At 61.7% G+C, this 22507-nt stretch overlaps 1 protein-coding gene across 2 annotated transcripts in view; it reads right to left on the minus strand.

Annotated features, from left to right (window-relative positions):
* Positions 1-17048, minus strand: part of SH3BP2 (SH3 domain binding protein 2) — a 42677-nt gene extending 25629 nt beyond the window's left edge. The window contains exons 1-2 of one of the 2 annotated variants that reach the window (XM_050792286.1): positions 16928-17048; positions 652-702 (exon numbers count right to left, since the gene is read on the minus strand). The gene's annotated coding sequence lies outside the window, so the exon portion shown is untranslated. The remainder of the gene's footprint in view (positions 1-651; positions 703-16927) is intronic. The other variant, XM_050792285.1, reaches the window with a different exon arrangement.
* Positions 17049-22507: the final 5459 nt, after the last annotated feature.

Raw genomic sequence — 22507 nt, forward strand, 5'->3', positions numbered from 1 at the left:
GACAACCCGTGAGGATAAGGACCCAGAGGCAGCGAGCGCTCTCAGGAACACGCCACCCCTCACTGGACAGGTAAATGCAAGAGCGAACAAGGCCTAAGCTGGAAGCAGGGGCCAGGCTCGCCCCTGCCCTTGCTCTGCCAAAAGCCCCACACTCATAAACTCAGCAAGGTGGAAGCGAGCAAAAGCCCCACCCACCCTGGCCCAGGCCCATCCCCTGCAACCCTGGTCCGGTGCTGTGATGCTACAGGGGGATGCCACAGAAGGAAGCTGGAGCTGGAAGTCCTGGGCTGCGGGGTGACCTCTGCAGACCCCTCCTCTCTGGGCCCTAGCTTCTCCAATTGCTCTCTCACCTCCCCTTCATCCCTGCGGCATACGACACTACCGTTCATATTCCTAAACACAGGCCATTCTCCCCTCCTCAACCGTGGCCACTCCTTGACTTTTACCCTGTGCCGGTAACCATGGAGATGACCCCATACCTGCATCCAGGCAGGGGGTGTGTGCCGCGGGGCCTGGCTGGGGCCGCCTCACTGGGCAGCCCTGGTGTCCCTCTCCATCCTTCCCAAGTCGCAGGTGCTCCCCTGCCCTGAGCTGGTGCCTCAAACTGCCAGGCTTGAGGACTTCCCACCATGCCAGACACAGGGCACTTACCAGGATGAGTGGGAGCCAGCCGGCAGGGCAGGCAGAGGGCCAAGGGTCAGCCTGAAAAAAAAGAGGGAGTGTTCACTGGATTCTGGAGGCCTTCAGCCCACTCAGGCACCCAGCACACTGGGTGGTGTCTGCAGCCACCATGGAGCTGGCCCTGCCCTGGCACCTCCTGCCTCACAGCCCCTGCCTCATCTCAAGGCTCACAGCCCAAGAGGACAGTCCTGTTGCCATCTGCATCTCTGGGATTCAGAGAGGAAGCTAGGGAACAGTGGCATGGGAACTGGCACCCAGGGACCCTGTACCCAGCCTGGCGCCTGCTTGCCGCCTTCAGGAGAGGCTCAGGTGCTGAACACGTCAAGGAGGGTCTACCGAGCTCAGGGAGGGCACTGAGCCCAGGGGAGGGAGGGAGGGCACTGAGCTGGGGGAAGGTGGATACTGAGCCCAGGGGAGGGAGGGAGGACACTGAGCCTGGGGAAAGTGGACACTGAGCCCCAGGAGGGTGGGTGGGCACTGAGCCTGGGGGAAGGTGGACACTGAGCCCAGGGGAGGGAAGGAGGGCACTGAGCCTGGGGGAAGGTGGACACTGAGCCCAGGGGAGGGAGGGAGGACACTGAGCCTGGGGGAAGGTGGGCACCCCCACAGGGGAAAATCTCAAGCTCTCAAAATAAGATGTTTTACATGAGCCCCTCCCATAGGGCCTGGGTCCACTCTGCAGCCAGCCCTGGGACCCTCCCAGACTCTCCCCAGCCAGAAGCCCCTTCCCTCCCTGCCCCATTCTGATTGCTGTCCTGTGATGTGGGACCGGGAGGATTCCCGGGAACTCGGACTGGGCACTACCCAACTGGGGCAGAGGGAGAGGGCACCCTACAAAGCAGGAGCCTGCCTGGGGTCACATGGTGTAGTGGGCTGAATGGTGGCCCCCAAAAGCTTTGTCCACATCCTAATCCCCAGAACCTGTGAACACCTTATTTGGAAAAAGGATCTTAGATGTAATTAAGTTAAGCAGCACATACTGGATTGACCAGTGGGCCCTAAACCCAATGGCAACTGTCCCGTAAGAGATGGAGTAGGAGAAGATGCCTGGAAAGGACCGTGTAAGGATGGAAAAGAGGCTGGAGGGATGTGGCCACACGCCAAGGGCACCAAGGATCGCCGGCCACCGGCAGAAACTGGGTGGGGAGGAAGGGGCTTCCCCAGCGTCACCGGGGCAAGGCGGCCCTGTAGGCCCCTCCGCTTTGGACTTCTGGCCTCCGGAACCGTGAGAGAGCACATTTCTGTTGTTTTCAGGCCCCTCGTGTGTGGAGCTTTGTTAGGGCAGCCCAGGAAATGAATCACACAGAGACTCACCTGAGTCCTTCCCCAGGATGACCTGCAGACTCCACTTAGTCTGACCCCCAGTGTGGGTGTGCCTGTCAGGGAGAAGCAGGCTCCACAAGGCTGTGACCACAGCTTTGTGGGCTCGCCTCCGCGGATGCCCACAGCCTCCTGAAGGCTAGGCTCTCCACCTCCCACCCTCCTGCACACAGGGTCCACCAGCCTCACCTGCCACACCTGACCCACCTCCACCAGGCTTGCTGACCCCACCTCCTGGCCTCACGTTCACCCCTTTGGCCTGCCCTTCCTTGGCTCAGGCCAAATCCACCATGGTGCAGCGGCAACGTTGGTTCCCTGTCCAAGTGGACGGGGTGTGGCGCCTGCTTTCCCTTCCTGCCCTGGGCCCCCGACACTGGACCTGTCATGCACTTGCCCCATCCTGGTACCTGCAGTCACCTCCACATGGAAACTAAATGCTCCCTCATCCTTTGAGGACGGAACCATCTAGAACCTTGCCCCCTTCTCTGAAATCTCCAAGTCAATGGCACAGTTCTGCCACCAGCATCACCCCATGTGTCCCTGGCACTCCCCACGGGTCCAAGTCCCACTGAATCCCCAAGGCCCAGGTAGGCACCTGGCCCATGGCAGGACCCAAAAGAAGGACAGACAAACAGATGAGTTCACTGTCATGTCCACACATGAGGCCAGACCCAGACCCTAGCAAGGTTGTAAGCAGTACATTCTTCAGAGGTTAGAGTGAAGAAATTGTGACTTAGTGCTAATCGGACTCTCAGCAAGAGAGGTTTTCAAAGAACTGGTGTGCAGCACGGCCGCAGCTGAGGCCCTTCCACACCCCTGGACCTCTGCCCAGTGAGACAAGCTGCTGGCCAGCCCTGGGCACGCACGTGAGGCTGCTCACTGCAAAACAGAGAAAGCCTGGTGCACTGGAGTTAGCAGCGTTCCCAGAAGACACAGTGTGATGGGGGCTCAGAGGCCCCAGGGGCTTCGCAGAGCGGTGCAGTGTGGAGGCAGAGTCAGGCCACTCCTGTGTGCGACGGACAGAGGGAATTAAGAAAAGCGCAGGCAAGGGCCCCATAGGCACAGCTGCCCGCATGGCACCTGGGCTTCAGAGGGCAAGGCCAAGCTGTTGGTGGATGCTTGGCCCTCAAGCTCTGTCCTCAGAGGGAAGCTGCAATGTTCTCACATCCCCGAATGCCCCACTGGGCCTTCCTCTCCCAGGCCTGGTGTCTCTGTCCCCAGCAAGGGTTCTTGAGATGGGCATGGGAGTCAGGACTGCCCAGGGGCCTCCACACCTGGGAGAGGGCTGCCCTAGGCGGAGCTTTGGCCTGGCCAGGCAGGGGCAGCACACTGGCTGGAGGCAGGAGGCCAGGGCAGCTTCCAGGCCGAGGGTGGTGAGGCTGTGGTGAGGGTGAAGTGGGGCTGGGGACAGTGAGGTGAGGCGAGGCGAGGTGGGTCTGGGGCAAGCCACGGCTGGCACTGCTGCTCCCCTGGAGCCACACTCCGGTCTCAAACCACAAGCAGCAGAGGCGGCTCAGGATTCACACTTCAGTTCTTCATAAACACTGACGAGTTTCCACCTTTTAATCACTTGAGAAAAAATTCTCCAGAGTCCTGATGTGTGAGGTGGGCCGGGTCCACCACCCCGAGCTCCTGGCTCCCACCCAAGGCTGGGGCCCACCTCCTCCCCGCCCTGCCTCACCTCTCCTGGCCTGAAAGGGTTCACTCTCCCCCACCGCAGCCAGCCTGGGCACCCTATGCCCCAGCCCTGCAGGGTCCTGAGGGCGGCAGTCCTGCCCCACCCAGTGGCTCCCGCCCAAGAGGGCCGCTCCACGCATGTGACCTTGGCAGGCAGAATAGAGCCATGGTCAGCCTGCAGGCTTTGGTGGGAACAAGCCTGGTGCAGTCCCTTCCTCCTGGCCTTGTGGCCCACTCTCAGCCTCAGTTTCCTCACCTGAGCAGTGGGGGTGGGGCAGCTGGCTGCTGGGCTCGCTCTGGCATCAAGGGAAGGGAGGAACCGCCCTGCTCGCGTCCGGCTGCGCCTGCCCTTCGTGCCTGCGGGCCTGGCCTCCGGAACACGCATCTCCCTGCAGCCCTTGGCACAGACAGAGCCACATTCCCAGTGCCACACCCTTCCCTCTCTGAGCCTTGGCAGCAGTGGTGCCCTCCACCTGGAACGCAACCCTCTCCAACTCCTCTGCCAAGCCCTTGCCCCCTGGCCCCTCATCTAGACCACACTCCCCTGGGCTGGACCCCCACCCACAGGCCCTGGCCCTTCTCCCACACAGACTCAGTCCATGGCAGGGCCCCCGCTCCTCAGAGAGGTGGCCCCCACTCGGCACCCCCTGATGCTGTGGCATTTTCAGCGTGTCTGTTGTCCATCTGCCCCTCCCCAGACACCAGCTCTGTGGGGAGAGATCTCTGCATGTCCGTCCCCCATGCCCTTGGCGCCTGAACAGTGCCCAGCATGACGTTGGCACCAGGTGCCTCCTGTAGCATGAATAGACCTTGTCCACACCCCAGCTGGCTGGAACCCCTACTCTCCATGGGGCCTAGTTCACGGGCTCATGTGCTGAATTACACCATCTAGCCAGCCCCAGGCACCCCACTTCTTCCATCTCAGGGGACCCCTGGCTGTAGGAGGGGGGCACTCCAGGGGCTCTGCACCCACCAAGTGCAGCCTGGGCCCCCAGGGTGACCTCCCAGCCCCAGCATCCTCATCTACAGGCAAGGACAGCAGCATTCACTGAGCAGAGCAGCTGTGGCTGGGACACCCCACGCCCACACCAGCTGGCTGCTGACCCTCCAGGCTCGGGGGGTGTGCTTAGGTGGGAAATCTGCCGGGCACCTTCCTTATCTAGAGGAAGCAGAAGCAGAGGGCTCCCGCCAGCCAGACCCTCCTGGGATGCCTGGGACGCCTGGGCCACGGGCACAGTGGGTGTGAAGGTTGGGGGTGCTTCCCTGACCACGGTCACCTCTTGTGATAGGAGGGCTAGGCCGCTGGACCAGGAGAGGTGCAGAGAGCCCCCAAGGAAATGTCCACTGTGTTCCGAGTGTGCCAGCTCCGTGCCCACTCATGCACTAGCTACGTGCCCACTGCATCACCAACTGCTTGTTTCGTTCTCCTGATTAGGACCTCAAGGCTGAGTGAGCTGCAACGCTCGACCACCCAGCCAGTGTGGCTAGTGTCACCCAGAGCCTGGGGCCACCTGGCCCACCCCTACCACACAACCTGAGGGTGTCCCAAAAGCCTTATGGCCCTGGCAGGGCCCCTACCAGACATTTCCTGCTGAGCCTGGGTCTGGGGCGGGAAGAAGTAGAGGAAAAGCCCCAGGCCCACTCTCAGAAGGAAACCCACCACCCTCAAGGACAGTGGGGGTGGGCCCTGGCCTCTGTGGAGGGTGCAGGGCTCTGGGCAGGAGGCCAGGGGACACAGGGTGGACCACGCCATGTGGGGTACAGGGAGGAAGCTACCATAGGGCCCAGCTCAGCAGGACAGGAAGGCCTGGGGAAGCAGGGACTCCAGCCCACCCTTGAGGAGTTAGGAGCTGCTTCTGTTTTCAACTGATCCCAACGGCCCCCGGGGAGGCTGGTTGGGAAGCTCTCCCAGGCCACAGCCCCCTTTTGGGTCCCGCTCGATGCTGCTAGTTCCCTTGAAGAAACAGTGGTCTGGTGCTCACCCTGGAGAAAACTCTGGCAAAGAAGCAGAGCCTCAGTCGTCAGTGTCCCAGGAGTAACTGGGGCAGTCCCAGGGCCTGCTCCATGCAGGACTCAGTGCTAAGGCTGCACAGAGGGCGGAGTCCACGCATCCACAGAGGCTCGGATGAGGAACAGGAGCAGGCGGTGCCGGGACAGAAGGAGACCCCCAGAGAGTTGCAGTGGAACCCACCAGGCAGCTGAGGAAACCAAGAGCAGGAAACCGAGGCCAGAGAATGGTGGAAGGTAGCCCACCTATTCACTGGGCTTGGCTGGAGTCATGGTGGGGCTGGTCAGACGGACCCTGTCTCTCTTACACAGTGTCACTCCACTCGGCCTGAAGTCTCGTGATACTGGGCACAGGGGAAGCACTCAGGGCACTGCGCCTACAGGCAAATGCCACACCCTGCACCCGGGATCCAAGCTACTGTTACCCACTGTCTGGGCTCCCAATCTGCTGGGGAGGCAGCCACCTCTGACTCACATCCTTGTGACATCTGTTCCACCCAGACACGTTGACACATCCACCAGCGTCCTGGGAGCAACCTTCCACATGAGTTAGCCAAGCATGGAATTACATGGAGAGTGTCTCAGACAGAGCACAGCTTGTGCAAAGGCCCTGGGGTTGCAGGGAGCAATCTTCCACATGAGTTAGCCAAGCATGGGATTACATGGAGAGTGTCTCAGACAGAGCACAGCTTGTGCAAAGGCCCTGGGGTTGCAGGTAAGAGAAGGCACACACCTTCAGACATGAGAGACAGAGATGGGTCCTAGTTAGAATCGCCAGTCCAGCACACATGCCCAGGTGAGGCAGACAGCATCTCACACCTTCCCTGGGCTGAGCTCCTGGGCACCGTTCATGCCTGGGCTCCAGTCCCAGCCTTGCTCCCTTAAGCTGGAGACTGGCAGCAAGTCACTTCACTCCCTGAGCCTTGCATCCCCCTCCCCCTCTGCGCTTATTAGCAACAGGACTCTGAGGACCAAACCAGACCATTCCCAAGGCCATAGGCACTTGGCCCAGCACTGGGTCCCTAGGCCCTGCAAGTGGAGAGCACCCTGCTTATCCCAGATCCCAGCACCATGGTGAGGTGACAAAGGAACAGAGTGGGGATGCCGAGGCCATGGGGCTCGTGCTGGGGCAGGATGCAGTAGGGGCACCAGTCAGAGAAACCCAGCCCCACTACTCCTGCCCAGAGCCAACGGGAGAGGTCAGGAGCCACCATGACGGGCACCCTGTGTGGCACCTGTCTAAGCCCTACGAGGTAGGCCTTGGGACCTGTAGCAGTAAGTGGCCTGAGCCTCCTGCATCATCTGTCCCTGTTACTTATCACTGTGGTACTTTTTGTACCATGGTGGCCTTGGTGGCCTCCCTCAGACCACACGAAACCATGAAGCTTCTGCACACACCTCGGGCTCAGCCCAGGCACTTTATGGCATTTCATCTGGACAAGCTCCTGGGTCGGGGCAAAGGACACCGGGGCCCAGGTGTGGCCCCCATCACAGCTCCTCTGTGCACCACTGGGGGTCCTCGGGTCCCTCGTTTACCCAGGAACCCCGTCACCATCTGTCAGCAGGTGCCACAGGCTGAGACCCACCAAGGCTGAGTCAGCACAACAGGGTCCCTTCCCTCTGTCCACTCATTTCAGCACTGCAGGGTTAGGTCCTTCTGCTGTCTTAATGCATTCGCTGTGATCCCTTTTCCCTAACGTTGCGTGTGTGTGTGTGTGTGTGTGTGTATTTTTTTTTTTTTTTTTGAGACAGAGTCTCACTTTGGTGCTCAGGCTAGAATGCAGTGGCACGATCTTGGATCATTGCAACCTCTGTCTCCTCGGTTAAAGCACTTCTCCTGACTCAGCCTCCTATCGCTGGGATTACAGGCTCATACCACCATACCTGGCTAATTTTGTATTTTTAGTAGAGACAGGGTTTCACTATGTTGGCCAGGCTGGTCTTGAACTCCTGACCTCAGGTGATCTGCCCGCCTCAGCCTCCCAAAGTGCTGGGATTACAATTGTGAGTCACTGTGCCTGGCCCCTTTTTTTTGAGATAGGGTCTCACTCTGTCACTCAGGCTGGAGTGCAGTGGCACAATCTTTGCTAACTCCAACCTCTGCCTCCTGGGTTCAGGTGATTCTCCTGCCTCAGCCTCCCGAGTAGCTGGGATTACAAGCATGTGCCAACACACCTGGCTCATTTTTGTATTCTTGGTAGAGCCAGGGTTTCACCATGTTGGTCAGGCTGGTCTTGAACTCCTGACCTCAAGTGATCCGCCCACCTTGGCCTCCCAAAGTGCTGGGATTACAGGTGTGAACCACCACACCTGGCTAATATTTTTAAACTGTTTTCAAACATGGCTTTTTTCTTGGATGTTGTTAGTTTTTACTCTCTGGATTATTTTATCCCCTCACCTTCTGCTTCTTGTCACTTTTTATTCCTTAGTAAATTTTAGGTTGGCCTCAGGAGGTTTCCCGTCTAGGCTGGGTCTTGTCCTTGCACTGGCTTCCTCCTGGGGCCACTCACAGGCCAGCATTGGTGGGCTCAAGGTGACAGGCCAGCCCCTCTGCTGGGGCTGCGGCAGGCAGCGGGGGTGGGAGAGCAGGCCACAGCCACTCCTGGGCCGGGGGCTCTGGCTGGATAGGGGCAGGGAGATGCAGGCAGACCCAGGAGCCAGAGGGAGGCCACACGAAGAGGTGTTGACAGAGGGGCGAAAAGAAGGAAGAAGGAGTGAGCCAGACCCTGGGTTGGGGAACCGAGAGCTGTGTGTTCCTCCTTAGCCTGGGAACCCCAGAGCCTCGGGGCCTGGGCAGGGGACGGGATGACTCATGCCCGCTGGCTCCTGTCCTCACCCTCAGCATGGCCCAGAGGGGGCCTGGGTGACCTGAACATTCCCAGGCCCCTCACAATGCTCCACTGTTCAGAGGCCCAGTGAGGACAAGGGTCTGGCGGTGGGCCCGGGCTGCCGGGAAAAGAGCCCAGCCCCCAGCCTCTCCCGCAGGCTCCCTGCACCCCTGCAGTCTGGCCCCCGTCCTCGGTCAAGACAGGCAGGGGCGGGGTCTGGATCAGGGTCTCCTCCTCTCCTCCTCTCCGCCCCTAACCACGAAACTGTCCTGCCTCCTTCCCAAGGCCAGGCCACCCACAACCCAGCCCCTTCCTCCCTCGGAGCCAGCCTGTCACAGGCTTTCTGCTGCAGCCTCAGCAGAAGTGGCTCTCAAAGACAGCCCTGCTCAGCCCCGGGGTTCAAGGCCACCCAGTGCTCTACCTCGCCGGACACCTCTCAGGCTGTTCCACGAGTTCCGCGTGCCGTTCCCCACCTGCAAACTCCTGCCTGGCCTTCTGCCCCAAGACACCCCCAATACCCCTACAGCTCCCTGGGGATGGCGCTCCAGGCCGGGTCCTTCCTCAGAGGAGTGGATGGCTCTAGTCAGGGCCCCCAACCACCACAGCCCTAGACCCGTGGGAGCCCCGAGGCCTGAGCTCTCCTGTCCGTCCAGCCTCCCTGCACCCACCCCTGGCACAGGAGCCCAAGAAAGCCTCCCCAGAGCCTGCAGGTGAAGTGCCACCTGGCCCGTCATCAGCCCAGTGTGGGGGTCACAGGACAAGCACCTCCATACTGCTACTGCTTGGGTAGCAGTAAGACTCTGGAGGTAGGCGTGCTTCTGGTGTCAGCAGAGCCTGTAAGCAAGCCCCCTGGTGTCTGCCCCTAAGGCCTCCTCCTGGATGGGGAGCAGCCACGGGGCAGGCTCAGGCAGCTCAGGCAGAGGCAGGCTGCACCGGGCAGGGAGGTGGCACAGCCCAGTGGACACTCTGGGGACACAGCCTCAGGAGTCACTTGGGGATGCCCTTTCCCTCCCCAGGGAGGCAGCTCTGGACCATGCCACTGTCTGCCAAAAAAAAACCAGCCAAGGAGGAGGGAGACTGAGCTGGGCACAGTCAGTACCACCAGGGCCAATGCCACCCCAATCTCACCAGTCTGCTTCTCCCTCCTCTGTCATCCCCAGTAGCCCCTGTGCAGGGGTCACCGACCCCAACCTGGTCATGTCAACCTCCTCCACTCCCACCCAGCCTTCCGCAGCCTCCATGAACCCACTTCTCTCTGTGGCAGCCCCCACCCTTCCCCAGACCCCGCCCAAGCTCCTCATGGTCTTCTTGTGGCTACTGCTGGGAGGGTGTGCTCGGCGGTGGCCTCCAGACCCCAGAGTAAGCTTGAAAACATAAGCCAGCCCCTGCTGGAAATCCTGCCAGGGCCTTGGGCCCCACCTCTCTGTCCCTCCCCCTTTTCGAAGCCAGGGTGTCTTTCACACGGCCCGAGCCCTCAGCCTGGCCCTCCTCCTGCTCTCACCTCAAGGAGGCCCCCCGGGGGGATCCGTGATGCGCCCCTGGCATCTTTGATGCTGCCTTTCCCCAGCTTCGTGCTGGAAGGGCCAGGACCCTGCCTGCAGCAAGGGCGACTCTGGGTAGGTCTTCGAGGGCGCCTGGCTGCCAAGTGGGTCCCCCCCCTGCTTCTCAGGACCCCAGCCCTGGAACAGCTTCCCCCTTGGTGCCAGCTGGCAGGAACCCTGGCATGAGGCAGGGCCCGCTAGATCCTCTGCAGAGGTGGGGGGTGGGGGGTCCTTTCTCAATCTTCTTCCTTCCCCAGCAGCTTCCTGCCCCAGAGGCAGGCACAGCCACTCCAACCACAAAACTTCACCCTCCTGGTCACATCTTCAAGAAAATGGGAAGATTGATCTCAGAAAGCCCCTTCCCCAAGTAGCAAACCTTCCTGAAGCCAGCACCCAGGACCCCAGGACAGCTCAGGACTCAGAGGTGGCCACTGCCCCTCCCTCCACTTTACACACCCAGGGCCCCATCCCACCTCATTAGGCAGCTGCAACCCAGGGTCTGAAGCTGAGCAAGGTCCAGTCACAGTGAGGGTCCCGAGGGGAAGGCATTTCAGAGATTCCAGCCCCCTCCAGGATCCTGAGTGGAAGGAGCTCCTCTGGTGGGGAGGAAGGAGCCACCTGTGGGGACAGGCAGCCAGCAGGGGCACAGCAGGAACAAAGTCCTGAGGCAGGGCGGGTATGGGTGGCGGGTGGAGGCTAGGGCTGGACTCCTGAGCGCCATTAGTCCTGGTCAGCCCAGAGGCCTCGATGACCTGACGCCGGCTTTGGAGACTCCGAAGCCCCGTGCTGCGTGGAGCTCCTGGGGGGCGACTCCCACACATCCTGCCCCAGCAGCTGGGTGGGCACCCCCTCACCCTCACACATCCCATGAGGTTGCACTTCCTGTCCCTGCCCTGCCCAGAGCAGGTGGAGGATGCCCAGGTCACACGGCCTGGCCTGGTGGAGCCCCCTGAGCCACCCAGCACCTATGTTCCTAGAGGTCTCAGCCTGGGAACGCCTGAGGCCACAGGAGGTGATGGCAACAGGAAGTCACTCCCCCCTGCTGGGGGATGCAGCCTCGTCATCTTCCCCTCCGCCCTGCTCAAACTCACCCTGCTCACCACTGATCTGCCTGCCAGGGCAGGCCCCAGCACTATCTGCCCAGCCATCAGCGGGCCGCCCGGGGCAGCGCCAGTCACTCGCCCCACTGGAAAGGGGCTTCCCTTTCTGGCCTCAAGTAGGAGGAGAGGAAGCAGCTGGGGTCGGGTCAGGGAGGGGCGTTTCCGAGAGAGGAGATGAGTGCTGAGTTTCCTGGCCTGCCTCCTCTGGCTCCGAGCCTGGTCTCCACGCAGGGCTGTGTCCCCCCACCTGCCACTCGGGGCTCCCAGGCCAGCTTTTCTGGGCATTTCCCCATCGCCCTCCAAACAGTGACAAATCCGGCCTTTTGCTTGGACGTGCCTCAGGTACCAGCTCTTCGGGACCCAAAGCCCTAGGTGGCACAGGGAGGCCAGGCTAACTCCAATGTTGTGCCAACACACATGTTTAGGAAGAGCAGCTACGGAGAAAGAAAGCACTTTCGTTTAGGGAGAGGACAGGGGACACCGACTCGGCTTGGCGGCTCCTTCCTCACCAGGCCTTGGTCCCCCCATCTACCACTACCAGGGCCACCGAGACCAGGCCCAGGAGTAGCTGGGTCCCTGCTGCCAGGTGGCAGGCAGCGGTGGCTGTCACAGTGCAGCCCACAGCGGGAAGGGAGGAGGCTCTGATGGAAACCTGAAGAGTTTCGTGGGAGGCCAAAGCACAACAGTCTGCTATTATCTGATTGAAAACTCCACCAACTGGGCAGCAGCTGCCAGGCTGACTGGTACATTAGGCTCCGATGCTCAGTAGAGAGTTAAACACAGGTGGGAAGGGTGACAAGCCAACTTCAAAGAGCCTGGCACAGCCCGCCCACTGCCCGTGCCACTTCCCTGCCCGGGAGTGGGAGGCTGGGAGAGCCCACACTCCCCTCACCCTTCCTCTGGGACAGGCCCACATGGGCACCACCAGGGCATGGGCACTCAGGCGCCCCTGAGTCTTTCTGAGTTTCCAGGCAGGAGGGGCAGGCGAACAGGTCACCACAGATGGGTCAACATGCATGGTGGCCATAGACCAGGTTGGGGGCTCAGGAAGGCACCCAGCTCAGGGTGGAGTTGGGGGTGGCCAGGGAGGGTACCCTGAGCACCAAGCAGGACAGACGCTTATGTCTTCAGTTGAAATTACTTCTAAGGGAGAGAGTGGCAAGGTGGGCCAGGCAGGACAGTTGCTACCCATGGGCACCTGCCAGCGCTCTTGCCCTCTGATCTGTGGCCTGTCTGCTCTGGCAGCGCGTGACCAGCCCAGGGCCCAGTACACAGGCACCCAGCATTGCATGAGCGGGGCCCGGGGCTGGGCAGCAGCCTTCTGAAGGAGGTCCGCCACTGCCCCAGAGGCAGAGGCCAGGGTGGGTGGCAAAGGCGTGCCACTGCCCCAGACTCCCAAGGCTGAGACAAAGCCAAGGACCACCCAGCATTCCAGACTGGCTCCTGACCCCTTCCCACCTTGTCCAGGGGCAGCCAGTGGCAAGGGCCCACCCCTATGCCTGGCTCAGGACAATGGGCAGGGCTGCAGGGGCAGCCCAGGGCATGGGGACCCGGGGCCCTCAAATGCCACGGAAGAGCATCACTAGATTACAACACCCCTGGATTGAGGCTAAAGGAACTTCCCCAAACGTAGCTGCCCATCTGCACAGGGTCAAGGGCAGGGAGGCCCTAGCTGGTACCTGGGGATCTGGCCTCCCATGAGTTAGACCTACTTTCACCCCATTTCACAAGAAGGAAGCTGAAGCCCTTAGATGAAGCCTGCTCTGAGTCCAGAACTCAGATCCCCTCCGGTGCCTGGGAGAAGCTCTGTGCCGTCTCCCTTGGCCCCTGCCTCGCTGTCTCAGCCCCGTGTGCATGGCATGCAAGCTGCCTTCTTGAAGCTGTTGCCTGCCAGCCCGGCAGACCCTGGGGCGGGGACCTGGCCTCCCTCTGCAGGCTTGAGCAGACAGGCACCCCACACCCCACCCAGCTGCCTGGAGCAGGCTCAGCAGGCACGCAGTAAACATCTGATTCACAAGGAAGCAGAGGGCACTTCTTGGAATCAGCTCGGCTACAGGGATAGGGGTACGGATACCACGAGGGTGCTCTGCCAACTCCTCGGGGCTGCTCTGATCTCCCCAGGCCACTGATCCAGGTGGCCGAGCCCACATTCTTCCCAGAGGCCAGCTGGCAAAGATGGACCAGATGTGACTGGAATCCATGAAGAAAGGTCCAGTCACCTCTGGGTGTTGGGGCCAGCAGTTCCAGCATGATCTGTGATCGGGGGCCAGGAGGCCAAGCAGGGCTTGACCACTCTCACGGCCTTGAAAGTTACAGAGCCTGGGGAGAAGAGAGGAGGTTGGGGGAGGGCACCTTTCTCCCCTCCTGGGAGCCTGCACCACCTCGAGCTCCTCACCCTGAACTCCTGTCTGACCCAGGTCTCCACCCCCCCAAACCTGGGCACACGCTTCTCCCGCATCACCCTTGAAGGACAAGTGTCATCAGGGGGCCGGCACAGAACCCAAATCCAGCAGCGTGGCCCAGAGCCAGGGACTTCTGTCATCCCATTCTGCAGAATAGGAAACTGAGGGTCAGAAAGTACAGTTCACCTGCAAGGCTCAGGTCTCCTGGCTCGTGGCCGAGAGGCAGTCCCGTGCTCTTGGAACCATCCTATCTGCCCTCCTGTGCACAGGTCAAGGGGTGGTGAGGAGGGTTCCAGTGCCCCAGGGAGGGGGACTAGCCAGTGAGCCCGAAATGCTCCCTACCACCCCCTCTTGGACTTAGGCAACCCACACATGGGACTGTGTCCAGCCCCGGTGTCCAGAAAGGGCCACCAGAAGAATGCAGAGGCCTTCTGGGGAGGAGCCGACTATCCTGGAGGAAGGATTCCAGGATGTGCATGGCCCCTTCTCCTTGCCTCCCAGGCCCCTCCATGCCCTCACCACACCTGGCATGCATAGGCCACTCCCGTCAAACTGGTCTGCCACCCTTCCCACCGCCTGCCTTTGGCTCACACTGTCTGTACCTGCATGGCTGCCCGCCCGGCTCAGATCTCTCATCCTGACGGCACACCCTGTATTCATTGGCCCAAGGGGTGGGAGCCACCCCACTGCGCCTGGGGTAGGACAGCTCTCACCCTGTGGCAAATTCCTCGTCTTTTTCCTGGCAGCCTGCCCTTGTCCTCACCCGCCCAGGTTGCACAGTGATAGCCAAGTCACCCAGTTATTAAAGAACTATATATTCTGCCAGGCGTGGTGGCTCATGCCTGTAATCCCAGCACTTTGGGAGGAGGGCAGATCACAAGGTCAAGAGATCAAGACCATCTTGGCCAACATGGTGAAACCCCACCTCTACTAAAAATACAAATAAAATTAGCTGGGCATGGTGATGCATGCCTGTAGTCCCAGCTACTCGGGAGGCTGAGGCAGGAGAATCGCTTGAACCCAGGAGGCGGAGGTTGCAGTGAGCCGAGATTGAGTCACTGCACTCCAGCCTGGGTAACAGACTCCATTTCAAAAAAAAAAAAAAAGAACCATATACTCGTGCCCATGGCTTACAGAGGCCAGATAGTGAGGAGGGCAGAGCCTGCCACACATAGTCACTGACCTGGGGTGTCTCCACAAGGGAGCTTTTGAGGGCAGAACCCAGGAAGACCCAGGGGCTACCCAACACTGGCCACTCCTGATGGACTTAGGCCTCTGCCTAATGTGGGCAGGAACCCGGGAGCCTCGACCTTTACCCAGGCCTCTCCAGGCCAGGCCCTGTCCCCTCCCAAGCCAGGATATACAGCGGCCCTGAGGGCCAGGGAGAGCACCCACCCTCAGCGACCCACTGTCCCTGAATACCAAGCACATATCACCACCACCACCATCCCCCCACGGACACTCATAGCCACCCACCCGGTACAAAGTGCTTCACGGCCCTCAGGTCATGGATGAGAAAATGGAGGCATGGCAGGGGGAAGCCTCCTGGCCAGGATCACACAGCTGGAAACTGGTAGCATCCAAGTTCACACCCAAGACCCCAGCTGAGTTTGCGCCCTTCCTCCCTGCCCCTCAGGAACCAAGGCTGACCATCTCATCTCTCTGAGCCCCTGGACTTCCCGTCTGTGGGCCTGCTTGTGTGCGTGCGTCCCTGGGGGGTGGGGAGCTCGAGCTGACTCGGCAGGCTGCTTCCTCTGTCCATGTGGGCAGAAAGGGCCGAGGCAGGCCCAGAGCCTGCCCTCCCTCCGTCTGCCTCTCCAGGCCAGCCTCCTTGGTGGACTCCCCCATGACCCTGGAGGCCTGGGGACTCCCCGAAAGGCCAGGCCCCTTGTCAGCACCCCTCTCACCAGATGGCTCTGGCTATCAGTTCCTAGATACGGCTGCCTATCTGTCTTCCACTTGCCTGCCCCTCCAGGGTGTGCCCAACGCAGGGCACAGGGTCAGGCAATGGGAGTCTGGCGGGTGGCATGGAGAGGGTGCAGACAGAATCCTCACTCCCTTAGCCTCCTGTCCTGCCAGGAGTGGAAAGCTGGGAGTGGGGCCCTGAGGCTGGGCTCCAAGAGGGCCCTTCCAGGGTGTCTACGTAAAGGATGCAGTGGATGGAGTGGGAAGAACCAGGAGCGGGTGGAGCCCAGCCCCTCCTCTGGTCCCACAGGGCCTGAGTCAGTGAGGGGAGGGGCTTGCCCAGGCACATGGAGTTGGTGCAGGGCTGACCTGAACCCAGAGTCTTGCTTGGGTCAGGAGGAGGCCATCGGCTCTGCCTTCAGGCGGTTGTGGAAAGAATTCTACACATTTCATCACCGACCCATGTCACCGGCAGGGCCACACACGTGTCATCCAGGCAGATTGTCCACCCCAGCAGCCCACATGGAGCACCTGCCCCTGGCCACAGCCAATTCGAAGGACTTAAGTGTGGTCACTAGACCAGGAGGCACAGCTGTCCCCAGTGTCAACAGATGAGCAAACTGAGGCACAGAGAGGGGACAGGAGGCGCTCACGGAGCACCAGCAGGAGGCTCCCCACAGCAGGGCTCAGGCCCTCAATGCCCCCAGGGAGCCGAGGCCCAGAGCAGCGGGAAAGTGCTGGGGTCCCGGGAGGCTGGCGCACAAGTGGAAGCGGCTGTCACCGCCCCCCAACTCCTCCAGTCCCTCTGCCATCCCTGAGATTCCCTGTTGCCCATAAGAGTCGCAGACGCCCGGCTATCAGTCACTCGCCCGTGAATCAGCGCCAGTGGACGGCTTTTCTCGCCCTACGTGAAGCGCGGCCGCTGCAGAGGGAAGGAAGTTTGGATTCCGGGAAGGGCGGAGAGCAAGTGCCCGCCGCAGTCTTTGAGTCTTGTGGGGCAGGGTCGCCTAAAGGGGCCCCGCGGCGGGGCGCGAAACAGACGCGTCGTACCGCCTCCCACCCCTGAGCCCCCGGCAAGGGACACCCGGCCCCCGCCCCGAAGCCGCGCTCCCTCCGGCAGTGCCCGCCGTGCCCAGGCTCCGTGCGTCCTTTGGCAACGACACGGAGGCCCCGGGGCCCGGGGGGGGCCGCTGCGCACCGGAGACCCCCGAGACCCGCCGAGACCTGCCGGGACCCAGAGACTCCCCCGAGACCCCCGAGACCCAGAGACTCCCCCGAGACCCCGAGACCCGCCGAGACCCCCCAGACCGCCGAGACTTCTCCGAGACCCCAGAGACCCGCCGAGACCCCCCAGACCGCCGAGACTCCCCAGACCGCCGAGACCCGCCGAGCCCCTTCCAGACGCCGAGACCATCCTCCCCCCGCGAGACCCCCGAGACCCTCCGAGAACCGCCGCCGAGGCTTACCCGCCGAGCGCTCTCCTGGCCCGCGGGCCCTGGGTCCAGGCGGCGGCTCGACTCGGCCGCCAGGCGCTCGCGCCCGCGGGGCCAGCCGCCCGCAGCTCCGTCCCGCCCGCGCCCGCCCAGTCCGCCCAGTCCGCCCTCCTCCTGGCCCCGCCCCGGGCCGGCCCCGCCCCTCCCCGGCCCGTCCCGCAGTCCTGGGGGTCCGAGTTGGCCGTGGGGCGGGGCGGGGACCTCAGGGTGGGCAGGGAACTGCACGTGGCCCCCGCGGCCCCGGGAGGAGGCTCCTGGGGGGCGAAGGCTGGCGTCGTCCCGGGCTTAGACGCCGGGTCCACAGTACGTGCTTAGTTCTTACCCGTGAGTGAGGTAGCATGTCTGTTCCTCCTGCGTGTCCCTGCCTGTGCCACCCCGGTGCCCAACGATCCAGGTGGAAAGGGTGCTGTCCACCCCCACCCAACCCCGTGGTCCTGATCTTGGGTGGCCCCAACCCTGCCTGGTGAGTGTGACTTAGGCCCAGGCCGAGACAGGAGCAGAGGAGGCGGAGGAGGGCTTGCTGGGCACCAGGGAACCTTGTCTTTGCTTCCAAATGGCCTCCAGGGTACTTTTCAAGCACTTCCCAAGGGGCCCTCGCCCCTTGGACCAGGTCTGAACCCCGGTGGCTCAGAGGTCGTCTTGGGGGCTGGGAGGCACAGGAGACCCGGTGCTTTACACTTGGCCTCCTGTGAGGCTCCCTTTCCTCCACCTCCACCATCACCCTCTCCCTAATAGTAGACCCAGATTCCTTGGTTTAAGGGCAGGGGAGAGAAGAGGAGGGGGCTTCCTCGGAGGAAATGGCTTCCCTGGGGAGCCCTCAGGGCCAGGTAGGTGGAGGGAGCCGTGGAGAGAGTGAAGGGGCTGGTGAGACCAAGCAGGGCCTGCAGAGCTTGAGGGCAAGCGTACACCCCCCCCAGTGCAGGAGTCAACTGCTTGGGGCGTGGGGGGACTCCTCCCCATGAGGAGTGGGGACTGGACCCCAGGTCCCAGAGCCCAGGAAGCTGTGAGCAGAGGAAGGACGGTATCTTGCTGGGAACCCAAGGGAGCCGGGGGTGGGTGGTGGTGACCTGGCCCTGTCCAGGCAGGAGGCTGAGGTCTGACCCTCTGTGGTGAGCACAAGGGGCCAGAGTCCATCAGGTGCAATGACAGGGGCTGAATTGGCTGCTCCAAATCAGGCAGGGGCAGAGGTGCCCAGGGCTGGCCCTGCAGCAGGTGAAGGACTGGGTTTGGGTCCTACAGGTTGAAATACCCGGGGACCTCCAGGAGACATAGCCAGACCAAGTGGGTTCCCAGGGTTGCAGCTGGATGGAGCGAGGGCCAAGTCACTGTCCACCTGTCCCAGCGCTGCCCAACAATGGGTCTCAAGCCTCAGAAAGGGGATCCCTGACTGCAATAGCCCTCCTCCCTGATAGAGAGACACACTTGGGATCAGAGAGGTTAACTGGGGAAGGGAGTAAGTGGGAGGAGCCAGAAAACTAGGTGGCCAGGCCCTGAGCCCAGGCATAGAGGAGGAGCAGGTGCCTACCAGGAAGTGACCAGGACCAAGGCAGGGCCGCTGGAGAGAAGGGACAAAGCAGGGGATGGCAGAGGCAGGGGAGGGTATGGGAGAGTCTTCAGACAACAGGACCCCTTTTCCCCATCTGTGAAATGGAGGGGGTCTCTACTGGGGGGGCGGCAGGAGAAGTGGATGGGGCATGAGAGCAGGCAGATACTCACCCTACCTGGCCCAGGGTCACCCCCCACGCCGGCGCTGGGGCTGTGACTCTACCCACCCACAGACTAGCTCTCAGGGCTGAACTTAGACCCCAGTGATGGAGGAGATGGGTGCTGGCTGGCTGGGGTGCTCACCCTCTGGGGTGCCTGCTCACATCCCCACCTGTAAGTCTCCTGGGCCTGGCTCCCCAGGTTTCAACTCCGCTCGTCCCAGCCTCGGGTAGCCTGCAACTCTTCTGCCTACCCCTCCACCCTGGCCTATTTCACCTTTTCCTAGGCGGGAGGAAGAGGTAGGAACTACAGCCGTTGTGGAAGTGGCTGGGCTCAGCCCCATCCGACGCTCAGTACTGCCACGGTTAGCACCGAATGGGGCTCATCACTCCTGTAAGAGGCCACATGTGGAGGGGGCTCCAGACTGGGCCAGGCTGGGCTAGGGCTCCTGACAAAACACTCATGACCTTGGGGCTGGACATCTTGATGTCCCTGATGTCCAGTTCAGCTAAAGAAATGCCTGGCCCCACACCAGACCCCGGGGACCCAAGATGATACGGGGAAGTCCCTACCCTTGTGGCTCATGAGTGGAGCAAATGGACGAATGAGCAGATGCCATAGGGTCACAGCAAGTGTCCTGTTCCCAGAGGGCCAGCTGGGGAGAGGAGCAGAGACCAGGAGGGGAGTGGAGCAAAGCCAGACGTCAGTGCTGCCCTGCCAGGGCCTGACTGCAGGGCAGGGTGTGCAGGGCTGGCCTCAGATGCCAAGATCAGAGTTGATGGAGCAGGGTCACTGCAGACAGTGTGGACGGACCAGGCACCCAGAGAATGATCACCCATAAATGCAAGTCACCTCTGTGCAGGGCACCTCAGCCAAACAGGGGGAACAGGGTGCAGCCTCCACCTTGGGGAGAATTTGACATGTCATATTACTCCCTTCTTCCTTGCCAGTCCAACCCCAGGGCATGAGAGGAAGGAACCCTAGCTGGGGCCTCAGGGCAGCTTCTAGCAACCCATCTGAGCAAGAAGCTGCTGGAGGCTGAGGCCAGAGCCTCTGGACACCTAGGGGTTCCGCTGAGGCTGACAGGGCAGGCATGGGTGAGGAGAATGACCTCACCTGCTGGGAGGGTGTGCAGGGCAGGTGAGCAGAGGTGAGGTGAGGACCCCTGGCTGGCAGGGAGCTGGGGAGCCGGCCTCTGCAGGGCACATCCGGGAAAGAAACCTATAGTGACACCCCAACCACACTCACAGAACAAGGTCAAACAGCAGGGGGCTGGTCCCCTGCCACACCCATCCCCCACGTGCCATCGGCATGCCACTGATTCGGCATGCCACTGATTCGGTAGGACCCAGAACAGGCAGAGGCAGCTGCTGTCTTGGGGGTGGGGCAGGACCCTGCTGAGGGCAAGGCTGGCGGTCAGGACTGGGAGGGCGGAATCTGCTGCTGGCCTAAGGGTCACAGGCCTCCCAGCAGGGGGCTTTATGCGCAGGCAGGGACCCCTCCCGCGTCTCTTTTTCCTTCCCCAAGCCAGCAACCCCAGAGTTGTCCGCATTGATGCCTCTCCTCTCGCCCCACATCCCGTCCACCCTGAAGGTTCTGTCAGCAAAGTACACCTGGAATCCTGCCCTTCTCAGTCCCTGCCTGTCTCATCCTCCCTCTCCTGCCCTTGCCTGGCAGTGTCCATCGTTACACCAGAGGGATCCAGTCACAGTGTGAGTCAGGTCATGTCTCTTCTTCACTCAGAACTTTCCGTAGCTCCCGCATCCCCCAAGGCAAATGCCTTCCGTCCTGGCATGGGCAGGGCCCAGACCGAGCCTGTGCCACCAACCTGCTTCCTGAGTCCTCTCTCCGTAGTCCCGCTCTGTGTTGGCCACGCTGGCCTCCCGTCTCCTCCAGTGCCTAGGCACCTTCCCACCTCAGGGTCTTTGCACTTGCCATTCCTGCCCCTAGATCACCCTTGGCCGGTGTGCCTGGGCCCTCGCTGCCCTCAGTCTGGGCTCTGCTTCCAGGGCACTGGAGTTACAAAATAGACTCCCAGTACATGATTGGTGAATGAACAGACAAAGGCCTCAAGGGGCAGCCCCAGGGAAGGAGCTAGGTAGGTTTTATTTTTGTGTTTTGTTTTGAGATAGGGTCTTACTCTGTTGCCCAGGCTAGAGTGCAGTGGCACTGCAGCCTCAACCTCCTGGGCTCAGGTGAGCCTCCCACCTCAGCTGGGACTATAGGCATCTGCCACCACACCCAGCTAATTTTTATTTATTTTTTATTTTTATCTTTATTGTAGAGGTAGGGTCTCAGACTGGTCTCGAACTACTGGGCTCAAACGATCCGCCCACCTCAGCTCCCAAAATGCTGGAATTACTGGCGTGAGCCATCGCACCCATCCTAGCCAGGTTTTGGGGCTGCCAACTGGGTCCCTTGTCCAGAGGACCTTGGAAGCATGGACCCTGCCCTCCCACCTGTCCCAATCCCCAGGAGTGGCCCCACAATGATACTGTGTACCACCTCACCAGGCTGCCTCGCTAGGAGAGGCAATTCCTGAGTAGGGCCAAGGCCACAGGCTGCCCTCCTGCTTCCTGGGGAATGGGAGGGGACAGGTTCCCACCCTACCTCCTCCAATCTCCACTACCTGGGGGAGGCTGGAGTCATCCTGCCACACAGTCCAGTCCCCTGGCCACACAGCCCAGCACTGGAGGGAGGGGCAGAGAGGGGTGTGGGGGAGGATGTGGCTCATGGGAAGAGGAGTTTGGGGAGGCAGGCTGGGCCTCACACGCAGGCATCAGGCTGGCTCTCAGGACAGGGCTGGGGGCTGGCATCTCTCCCAGGAGGCTGCGCTGGTGGCAGGCACTCTGGCAGGGAGGGTGGGCTGGACAGGAGCGGCCCCTCCCAGGCTCTGGGCCGTCTCTTCATCCCAGGCCAGGCCTGGCTGCCTCACGCCTTGCCCTGGGTGGGATGGGGAATGTTTTCTCCTTTGCCGAATGAGGGAAAGGAGTAGCCCGGGGCTGGAGGGGGAGCAGTGGAGGTTGGGTGGGATAGTAGGATGTGTGTGCTGGGCGAGGGGTGGAGGCATGGAGGCCTTCTCGGGTCTCAGTCAGACCCCAAGCCAGAGTTCCCTGCATGCTGGCCTCCCCTCTGCCTCCACTGCCCTCCAGCGTCATCCCGGGAAAGCCAGCTCAGTAGCATTACCCCAGGGGACCACCCCAGACCCCCACAGTCATGCCTAGATGCGCACCTACATCCCAGGCCTCACCCACCACACTGCCCAGAACTAGCCTTCCTCACCACTCCATCCCACTCCCCAGGCTGGGGTGCCTTGAAGGCAGGGCTCTTCCAGTTGCTGTGGTCCCCAGGATGGTCCAGCACGGGGCCCTGCTCAGAAAACATCCTCAGTGGGTGGCCCCAGCCTGTGGGCTTCTAGCCAGCTGCCCTCCGTGAGTCCGTGGAGGGCGGGGCCCACAGCTAGCTCGCCCACTGCCCCTCGTGCCCGGGACAGGCCTGGCTTCCTGGCCAGCCTGAGAGCTGGTAAAGGCTGACGACGTCTGCGAAGGCTTTCTGGGGGACAATAGGACTGAGCTGGGCTCCCACAACCTGGGAGGACTCTTCTGGCAGGGGCACAGCCCTAGAGGGCACAGCAAGGGAAAGAGAGCCAGAGCTCACAACAGGTCAAGGGCCAGCCAGCACCCCCAGGCCACCGGCACTCTGCAGGAGGGCCTGCCCTGCCTGCCTGGCTGCCACACCCCTAGCCCAAGTCAGCTGCTGGCTCTGTCCTCTGAGTTTCTACATAAAATGAGGGTGTCAGGCAGGTCCTACTAGGAAACTCTATTTTGTAACACCAGGCCTGTGCGCGGA

The sequence above is a fragment of the Macaca thibetana genome, chromosome 5, assembly GCF_024542745.1.
Source record: "Macaca thibetana thibetana isolate TM-01 chromosome 5, ASM2454274v1, whole genome shotgun sequence".
NCBI lineage: Eukaryota > Metazoa > Chordata > Mammalia > Primates > Cercopithecidae > Macaca > Macaca thibetana.